The sequence below is a fragment of the Nicotiana sylvestris genome, chromosome 4 (assembly GCF_000393655.2).
Source record: "Nicotiana sylvestris chromosome 4, ASM39365v2, whole genome shotgun sequence".
NCBI classification, from domain to species: Eukaryota; Viridiplantae; Streptophyta; class Magnoliopsida; order Solanales; family Solanaceae; genus Nicotiana; species Nicotiana sylvestris.
Genome location: NC_091060.1, coordinates 148614616 through 148625483, shown reverse-complemented (window position 1 = coordinate 148625483; position 10868 = coordinate 148614616). Strand labels below are relative to the sequence as shown.

Here is a 10868-nt window from a genome sequence, read left to right as displayed (position 1 = left end):
CTGGAATATTCTCTTTAAAATCTTATTTCTAAAATTAGGCGTTACTACTCTGCTAAAGGGAGTACTCGACCTCGCCTTTATCCTTCGTTGACATCAGATTGATAACACGTGGCGATCTTCAAAGGCTTTATTAATATTGATTAAGCTCACATATAATTATGACAATTTTTTAGCCCATACAGCACTAACGAGAGCTCGTCTATTGGTTAACAAGTTAAGGTAGAAAGTGTTGAATTTAAGAGTCCTAAGGTTAAAATGTAGCGGAATTTGAATTTATATTCGAACTTATATATACGTGACTCATGCAGGATATACTTTGCACAAGATACTATCACAATTCAAAACTTAGGTTTGTATGAGATTTCGAGGCAGAGCTTGTGAAAGTTTAAATACTTTACTTCCCTATAAAAAAATTATTTTAAATTTTTATTTATAAATATATAGTGAACTTTTTTGGCAAAATGGTGTAGAATGTTACTCTTCATAGTAAGGTGTCTCTACCACTACTTATATGCTTGTGTTTTTTTTTCCCCCTTTCTATTTTCCATTAAGGTATAGAAGAATTAACCTAAATAGTTGTCCACCCAATCGCTTAAATTAAAAACTAATCGGCGGACATATAATATATATGTAATTTATATATAATATGTATATAATTATATATATATAATCAGTATATAATATATAATCTATGTATACCGATTAAAAACTGATAAATAATGAATAGGACCAGCTATTTATGTAAAAATCTTGCGTATGAGAGGATGTCAATCAAATTGTAAATACGGGCCAAGATGAATAACCTTGAAGCCTAAAAGGGAAAAGCCCATAAAGTTACTAGCTGGGCCTTGAGAATATGAGCTCGCACACTATCTCAAGTGTTTTAGGGTTTTTGTGAAGCCGTCACTTCATCGGGGTTCTTCGTCTATAAAAGGCAATAAATCGTCGCATAGACTGTAAGCTTCGAATTCACAGCTAGTCTGTAACCTCTTTATGCCTCATTTCTTCGATTGAATTGTGATTTTTCTAATGCTTTTCTTTTGGTTAATTGGTTTCGATGTATTTTCATTGCTAAATTGTGCAAAAAATAAGGTTGGGGTTGCGATGATTATAAAATAATTCCTCGTACTGAATGCTGTTGCCACGGCATGACAGACTCTTTTACACCCATAGAATATGAGCAACCCTGTACCTATCTTTTCTACTTTTTTCTTTCTTTTTTCCTGTTTATGAATATCATTAGTTGGTCTGTGTTATTTTTGGTGCATAATTTCGGTACGAGATTAGTATGTAATTGGGTTGTTCTCATTGCTTATCTTTTTCGTTAATCACATCTCATTAGGATACTTTAACGTGGGTTACATATTAGATAATTTGTTTAAATTAAAAAAAATCTTATTTTTTATTTGATCAGAAGATAATATTGAAATATAACTGCCTATATCATGGTTAAACTACTTTTGTACTCTTGGTTAGTTCTTTTAGGTTAGGAGCTACGTACGAAATAGAAGTGATTTTAAGCATGAAATTGAATAACAATGACGGAAGGTATGTCATTTGAGGCGGATGACGATTTTAACTTCTATAGGTTCAATTTTAAGGTTCTTATTATTGAATTCATTATATCCGGGAAGTTATGGGTTAATATTTATAATTTATTGCGATTTTAGTGGTGTTGTGCGTCAAAAGCTACCCGTTCTAGTGTTGTAGGGCTGTATCCGCCCCAGATTATTTTGTTTATTGATTGTTGCGATAGCTTTGTGTATAATTGACAACAGGTGGTATTAGAGTCTGCTTTTAGCTGGGTTGTTTAGTATCTAGTTTAGTTAATAATGGATATATCCTATTTTAATGAGCACAAAATAGAAGGGACCTAAGCCATGGATAAATTCACGGAATCTTAATAAAAAGATTGTCTTTATTATATAGAGATACTATATTCGATATGATAAAATAGTATGTTTATAAGTTATAACTAGCTACAGCATGCTTTTCTATATTCATACTGATTCAGAATATCAAGTAAAACCCATAAGACCAGTGGTGATAGGAAAAAGAACAAAATTCATTAGTTTTCATACCTTCTAAGAAGTATGACTCATGAACATCATATAAATATGGAGTTTTTCCTATATACTATGATAGGAACTTATTAATTTATTTTCTCTAGGTTTTGTAATTTTCAAAAAGTATCTAGGTTTTTCTTACAAATTGTATATATTCCTTCCTTAAAAATCTCTCATCCCATTATTAATGCCTTTAATTAAGGGATTCAATTATATCCTTTTCTTTTTTTTCACACTTCTCCTCATTTCATGCTTCCTAATTTTTCAATACGCAGATCTCCTCCTCTCTCTCTCTCTTCAATGGTTGCATGTCTTCAGCAAGAAGCTACTAACTTTGCTTCAGCTATTTAATAGGATAATAGCTCATAACTTACAATTGCTCATCACCATATACAATTATCATATATTTGTGATACAGTTTCTGCAACAATTATAATACAAATACAATTATGATACAATTGTGATACAATTCTGATCTTTATCTTCTTCAAGTTTCAATCACAACTCTAAACTTAAATTCTGAAACAATATTGTATTATAATTGTATTAGGTATAATTTTAGGTATTGATATATCAGATACAAATCGAATATAATTTTGATACAATTGTGATACAATTATGAAACAAATATGATACAGTTATAATACAATTCAGAAACTTTTCTTCTTCGAGTTTCAATATGAAATTTCACCTAAAAACAACTCTAAACTTAATCAATCTCCCTCAAAATTGAGATATAAACTTTAAGTTATATTCTCAATCATTTGCAAGAGTACGATTTTGGGGTGGGTCTCTTACGGTGAAGGGATTTGGTAATTGCAAAAAGAGGTGATAATTTTGGGGTGGGTTTCTTACGGTGAAGGGATTTTGGGATATTTTGTGTAACTGATACCCACTATTTAAGGTATATTTCATTTCCTCTTTTTTTAAGGTTTTGTATAAAACTAGTAAACATAGGTATATAAAGTAATTAATAAGAAATCTAAATAAAAGTAGTAAATATGTTTCTATTATAGTATAACTAGGTAAAAAGCCCATATAAATAGCCAGTTTGATCAAACTTGTAAAATTAACTTATTTTGAGAAATGTTTTTCTCAAAAGCGATTTTCAAAAAAATACTTTTGGTTAGAAGAAGTTTGTGTTTGGCTAATCAATTCAAGAATCACTTTTTATCCTCAATTAGTGTTTGAACAAACTTTTTAAAAGTATTTTTAATTATATTTTTTCAAATAATTAATTTTGGAAAGAAGTTACTTTTTTTACTTCTCAATAATTACTTTGCTTCTGCTCAAAAATATTATTTTTTTCTTCCATAACCTTGGCCAAACGCCTCATCTATGAAACAAAAGTGCCTTGGTTTTGGAGAAGTTTGGGCAACTGAATGTTGTTACATTTGGTTAACAAATCTGACGCATTTTATAAACAGACACATGTTTATACACACACTAACATTCTGTTGGAGCCTAAGTCATGGTTTCTAAGTAAAAAATGCAGGAAGATAAAGATACATTTTCTGATTCGAACAACACATTTATCAAACAAAAAGCAGTAAAAATTACCTAAATTATGATTTCTAACAAGCTTCTGAACATAATATCAATACTGGAATTTTAGGCCTCCTCAAATTGGACTAAACATGATAAATAGCTTTCGATATATGTTCGCATTATAAGCCAGACAAGGAGACACGACTAGAAACAAAGAGTTCTAGTCGTACTCAAATATTTTAATGGTATTTACAGCATGAGAAACAAGGAGACACGACTAGAAACAAAGAGTTCATCACGTGAGATAGTTTCTTTGATGTTATCGAAATGTTTTTCAACTAATAGAACAATATTTGTTACAGGTATGGAAATAGACATATTCACGAGATTAAAGCGGCCAATAGCCTTCAACTTCACCGCGAAATGGTAAATTTTTTATATAATATCTTAAACTCGGAAAATATTTACTACAACTTCGGAAAGACATGCCCTGTTAATCATTAGTTATTGGTGTAGAAGATGGTACAAAATATTTGATGGTGAAAGAACATTGAGGTTATTCAAAGTTATGCCAAAGTAGCAAGGAAATGTACAAGCAAATTTTTCATTTCCTCGCAATTTCATATGAGATATTTAAGACCAAAAAATTTAATGACATTTTAGTACATTACATACATTTTTAATTTAAGATCACAATTGTATGGGTCGAAATCTGACCACACGCGGATTAGCGCTAAAAGAATGGTAAGAGCTCGACTAAGCTGTGGTCGTGCCCATAAGGCGTAATAATGATGAGTATCTCGGCCACTATCGAGATCGAGCCCTCAGAAAGCTTGTAAGGCGAAATATATGACATAATACTTGAGGGGAGCAATGTAAAGTTTAATCAAAAGAGAAGGTGTTCCGGTTAAACCGCTGGACAAAGGGGGATATTTATGATATATATAGGAGGTAAGGAGGCAAGAAAAGGGGACTGACTCCCCAAGGAGAGAGAGATGGAAGAACAGGATGAGACCTCCAACAACAAAGAAAAATCTTAGATTCTGGTTGCAAATATTTGTAACCGTCAATGTTGAGTCAATAAAAATAGATCTCATAGTTATCAATGACATTTCTTCCTTTCCTTCTTTGCTCTTACATTACGGAACAATATATCAAAGATGTAAGCTTATCATTTATGTTTGATATCTTTCAATAATCTTAAGAAGGGGTATACAAGTTCGATTGTATTCGATTCTCGTATTCAATATGCTTAGATCTAGAGTTAATTATACTTGGCTAAGATTTATCCTCCATTTTCTTCATTAATTAGTTTAGCAAAAAGCTTAGTATTTCTTGATCAAACAATTTGATGCCTTTTGTAGGGATTTCTTAGCCAAAATTATAGTTTCCTTTAGATCTAAAACCAGCCAAAGTATCGCTTCCCGGCTGTCACAGCCTCATCATCTTGGCGTGAACACCAACTCGAAATAGTGCTAGATAAGTTTTTGAGATAACCGAACCAATCTAGGTCAGATCTCTACATGAAATCGAAATCATGTCTGACGTCTATGCAAACCCACACCTCATCTGTAGCGACGGGTTCGACATGTCATTGTATGTTCAAAGTAGGATAACAGTCACCATGCACTTAGCATGACCACAATCCTATTTAACGTATTCACTCTATATACCTACCCGTACTCCCACCTCTTAGGAAGGGACAATAGCCTGCTGAGTGATCCTCTGAAATAATGGGCGTATCCTGCCTTGTTTTCGTACCCACACGCGTTGTGTGATTTATGAACAAGTATGACATGTTTCCCTTGTTGTTTGCGCATATAGGACGGGATCGGATTGGGACTCGGACTAGAGATCCCAATGGGCAAAGTAAGTCCAGCCCACGAGAAGCCTAGATGCAACTAACAACGAAGTTAAACACGGCTGCCGAATCTGGAACCGCCATTCGAGCACGAGGCGAAGCGAGTAACCCTACAGCACCTCTCCCCCTTCGCTGGCTTTCTAGGCCAAAGTAAGGGGCAATTTTGTTTGGATTTAACTTATCATACTCTCTTTTGGCTCAGAACAGGAACACGAGCATTCTCACAGGTACGCGAACAAGGAACGAACCCCACCATACACACCGGCAAAGTGTTCTGTATCGTGCCATCTCGCAAGCAACGACCGAGCAAAGCCCTCTGCGCTATACCATATCATAGATAACAGAAACGGCCCAGAACAGGCCGACATGACTAAGAAACAATCTCCGGAATCGGGGACTAAGCAACGGGTCCATGATATGTATAGTCTCCCCAACCGGCAAAGCATGGGCTTGAAAAGCCTAGTGCCTAGCAACCTGAACAATAAGTCCATTGTCTGTCTCACCAACAGCCATTTCGGACCGAACAACGAAGGGATTGGGTAAACCGGGACTCCACTGATGCATACAACCTATGGAATGATGCATGATACTCTCCAATGAAAGCAAAATTAAGCAAACCGGGACTCATCCCAATGCACGCACAAACAATGCGGTAACGAGTAATGATCTCCAATAAAAGTAATACAACAGACAAATCTATCTATCCCTCCAAACCCACACATTGCCAAATAAAAGGAAAGTTCGACCTCGCTCGAACTCACAGCAGGTTACAATTCGACCTCGATCGAGTTAATACCCTTACAGACATCGGCCATCGCCAAATAAAAGGAAAGTTCGACCTCGCTCGAACTCACAACAGGTCATAATTTGACCTCGCTCGAGTTAACACCGTTATGGACATCGGACATCGTAAATAAAAGGAAAGTTTGACCTCACTCGAACTCACAGCAGGTCATAATTCGACCTCGCTCGAGTTAACACCCTTACAGCCGTCGGCCATTATCAAATGGGTTGCGATTCAACCTCGCTCGAGTTAATACCCTTACAGCCATCGGCCATCGCTAAATGGGTTATGATTCGACCTCGCTCAAGTTAACACCCTTACGGTCATCGGCCATTGCCAAATGGGTTACAATTTCGATCTAGCTCAAACTCACACCCTTATGGTCGTCGGCCATCGCCAAGTGGAAGTAAAAATTCATCCACCTGAATCAACAAATCAAAGTTCAATCCCTTCGAACTCATAACGGGCCAAAGTTCGATCTTACACGAGCTCGTCCCCCGCCATCGTTAAACTCGCCAGTCAAAAATTAACTTCACCCAAATAGGTAAGTCCAATTTGACCTCGTTCGAATATATAAGACAAAAATTAACTTTGCCTAAGTTGGCAACTCCAAGTTCGACCTCGTTCGAATATATAAGTTAAATATTGACTTCGTCCAAATGGGTAAGTCTAAATTCGATCCCACTCGAATATACAAGTCAAAACTGACTTCGCCCAAGCTGCCGAGTCTGAATTCGACCTCGTTTGAATATACAAATCAAGGTTGATTCTGCCCAAGTTGGCAAGTCAGAAGTCAACCTCGCCCGAACTTGCTAATCCAAAGTGACTTCATTCGAACTCATACAACAAAGTCTGACCTCGCTTAGATCAAACAAACTAGATCCGCCCTCATCCGAATTCCCAATCAAAGGATCAGGGACTCATCACGGAGAAATCTGAAGATCTTCTCCCCAAGAAAGAAAGAATAAAAAAAATGAGAGAGAAGGACAAAGAAAGTCAAAAGATATACAAACAAAGGCGAATAAACTATTTTATTCAAATGTACGTGTGCAACAGCCGCACCTTACAAAAAGGCCAAAATGGGCCCTTAAAAAATTGGAAAATAAAAACAAACAACAACTAAGTACAAGAGCTGCAATAAAGTTTCACTCGGCGTCATCTCCATCGCCGTTCTCCCCAACATCGTCATCAGAAGGAAGTCTATCCTCAATATCAATGCCATCACCAGCCTCCGGTATCGCAGGGTTGTAACCGCAGGCAGTACGAACCTCGCATGCCTTCGCCCGAGCATCTTCAAAGGCGGCCTTAGGAACGCTCCCCTCCTCCCACAAACTCTTGTGTATATCACATTGGGCCTCAGCATGGACCCATAGCTCATACAGATGGCAGGGAACAGTAGTCGATGCAGACTCGTGAGGGGGAGCTTGAGCCAATAACGGTGCCTTTTCGGCTTTAAGAGCCGCAACTCGGTCTCCCAAGCTTGAAGCATCTCGATCAAGTTTACCAATTCGTTCCTCGAGCCATGTCTCCCTCAGCGTGGCCATTGCCCTCTCAGATTCCTGCTCAGACTTGAGAACACGGATAGTGTCTTCTAGCGTTGACGCCATCGCCAAAGCCGACACTCGAGAACCCTCGGCTGCCTCCAACTCGGCCACTTTCCTTTCCAGCTCGATCACTGTCTCCGTCCATTCTTCACTAAGATCGTTGACTCTAGTAGCATTCTGTTTAAGCTCAGTCCGTAAAGACAACACTTTTGCCTGAAGGTCCTCGCACTCCGCGGCAACCCCTTTGCCCACCTCGAACTCCTCGTCTTTGGCATGGAGTAGCTCCTCAATCTCACTACATCTGTGGATAGACCGCATCAGTTCTTCATCTCTTTTCTCCAACTCTTCCCTGGCGGACTGGGTACTAGCGTCCATTTTGAGCTGCTCGCGCATCTCACGGCACCTATTGCGATAACGCCGATACTTCTCGGCCATTTTCAAAAATATCTTGGCCCTCGTCTCAGCCCTACGAGCGCTCTCGATCTCCAGCATGTAAGTCTAAAAAAAAAGAGAAAAGAGGAAAGAATCAGTAAAGGCAAAGGTCGCAAACAAAGAAAATAAAAAGGAACTCACCCTTAGGCCCATTGCGGCCACACCACGTGACAACTCAGAATCTCTGACCTCCTAAAGATACCCGCTTTCAGCGGCAGAGCATAGAAGGTCGAACTGTGGCACCAAATCCATCATATCCTACAACAGGTTGAAATCCGACAGAATTTCGAGTATACGGGAAGGGCCTTCCGCCCTTACCTCAGTCCTGGTGAAGCCCTCCTCAAACATCCTCATGTCCTCAGGGTAAATGTCGAGATCAGTTTCATAATCCTCAACCATGATGCCTTTCCCCTTCTCATCGGCCGAAGAAGGGGCACGGTTCTGCCGGGATGACGATGGTCTGCTCGGAACAACTACAGTGGCCTCAGAACTTCGTCCCTCCGCCATAATTGCCTCTCGAGCGCTCGCAACGGGTGTCGCCTCCGCGTCCAGGCCAACACTACCGCCAGTTTTGGGTACCGTCGAAACAAGGTCTCCCCTCGAGGGCAGTTCGGCTGAAGAAGCCCCTTCCAATACTACCCTTCGCCTCTTCGACAGAGCCTCTCCGCTACCGGCACGAGAAGATTCGCACGTTGAACGAATTGCGTGTATTGGAATCTCCGATTGAGAAGTAACCTCTAAGCATACGGGTTCGTCTGCGGGCGCGGTCTAATGAGCGCCCAGAGTTTCCACGCCCTCACCTGCAGTAACATTTGGCGCAGGTCGGGCGGAGGGTGTCGGTTGACGGAATACGAGCGGAGGAGCCCTTGTCTTTCTCACTCCTCTTCGACCTATCAATAAGGAGAGATTTGATCATATAACGACAAGGTTAAAGAAACTGTGAAGTAGAGAACAAAGCAAAACCACAACGAGCCAACTCACTGGTCAGAGGCTTGCGCCCAAACTTATCATTGAAAGGCGCCCACGAATCCCCATCGTGTAGGGGAGAATTGCACTCAGCCACTCGTGGATATCAGTAACTAGCAGGGGACGTAGTCTCTCGGCTACAAAAACAAAAGCAAATCCCTAGTGAAGTCATTAAAGAGAGACGACCGACGATCTTCTTAAGAAAAATTGCACAAAGTAAATGGAAAGGAAAACTCACGAGCGAAATTCCACGTCTCAGGAAACCCCGCTGGGTTCGACACGACGTGCTCTATTCATACATAGAAGAAGCTCTCCCAAAAAATGGCGATTGGCCTTATCGTGCATCTTCACCACCAAATTCTTGGTTCCTCAATGACACATATGAATCATCGTACCCCGAAGAAAATAAGGGGCGAAAAGGTGGAGCATGTGCCCTAGAGAAATTCCTTGGCCGGCTAGCTCCGCATAATTGATGAGCATGAGGAAGAGCTTGTACGCATACGGAGAGAGTTGAGCCGGGCACACCTCATAAAAGCGGTAGAAATCCACCACCAAGGAAGGAAGGGGAAGCGTGTACCCAATGACAAAAGGATACGCGTAAAATGCGTAGTAGCCCGGGTAGTGTAAAAGTACTATGTCCTGATCCGCCGGCACCATTTCAATGCGATCAGGGATCCCCCATTTGGCTTTGACTGCTGTGATTGCTGCAGCATCCATCGTGGAGGGAACGAGTTCGGTTCATCTTCGGCAGGGCTATTAAAATCAGTCATCGCATTCCCCTGGCGGGGAACTACCTCATCCACTATTGAAAACCCCTCATCTTCCACCACCTCCACTACTTCTTCGAGTAGGGATACGTTATTTTCCGACATCGGAGCACCAACAGCTTTATCAGAATGGGAGGAAGCACTAGCCATTTGTCTTCTTTGATCGAAAGAAATGAAAACGATGAAGGAAAAAGACAATGGTCATAGCGAATTCTAGCAGAAGTAAAAGTATGGGAGACTAAAAGAGGGAGGAGGAAGTTTACAAAGTTCTTTCTTAAACAATTGAAAAGCGCAACATTCAGATGAGAGGTTGCCCCTATTTATAGGGATATAAATGCCCTAAGCAAGAAAACCAAGAGCCGTCAGTTAGAAAATGGAAAGGGCACGGGAAATGACATGATATCTGGGAAACGTGTGCCATAATGATGCATGAGAAGTATTTATGACATCCTGAATTAACGTGTCGATCCAATTCTGAACTGACGTAACGGTCTAACAAAATTCTTGAAGCGTCACGTCACTCCTCGCCATGAGATTCTCGCTCCTTGCATAAAGCGTTCAGATTCCTCCTAATTTTTTAATCAACAAAGTCCGCCCATCGAGCTCGCCAAAAGGCAACCCCAACGGGCGGAGGGACTAACTGTGTGGGTCAAAATCTAACAACATGTGGATTAGCGCTAGAAGGAATAGTAAAAGATTGAGTAAGTGGTTGGCGTTCCCATAAGGTGTAATAATGTTGAGTATCTTGGCCACAACCGAGATCGAGCCCTTAGAAAGCTTGTACGGCGAAATATATGTCATAATACTTGAGGGGATCAATGTAAAGTATAATCAAGAGACAAGGTGCTCTGGTTAAAAACCGCTGGACAAAGGAGGATATTTATGATATATATAGGAGGTAAGGAGGCAAGAAAAAGGGACTAACACCCCAAGGAGAGAGAGAGATCGAAGATGTAAGCT

General features: G+C 39.9%; 1 non-coding gene across 1 annotated transcript; it reads left to right on the top strand.

Moving 5' to 3' along the window:
* Positions 1–1095: 1095 nt before the first annotated feature.
* Positions 1096–1186, top strand: LOC138890994 (small nucleolar RNA snoR8a). The gene has a single exon (XR_011407356.1). It is a non-coding gene; the product is annotated as a small nucleolar RNA snoR8a (small nucleolar RNA).
* Positions 1187–10868: the final 9682 nt, after the last annotated feature.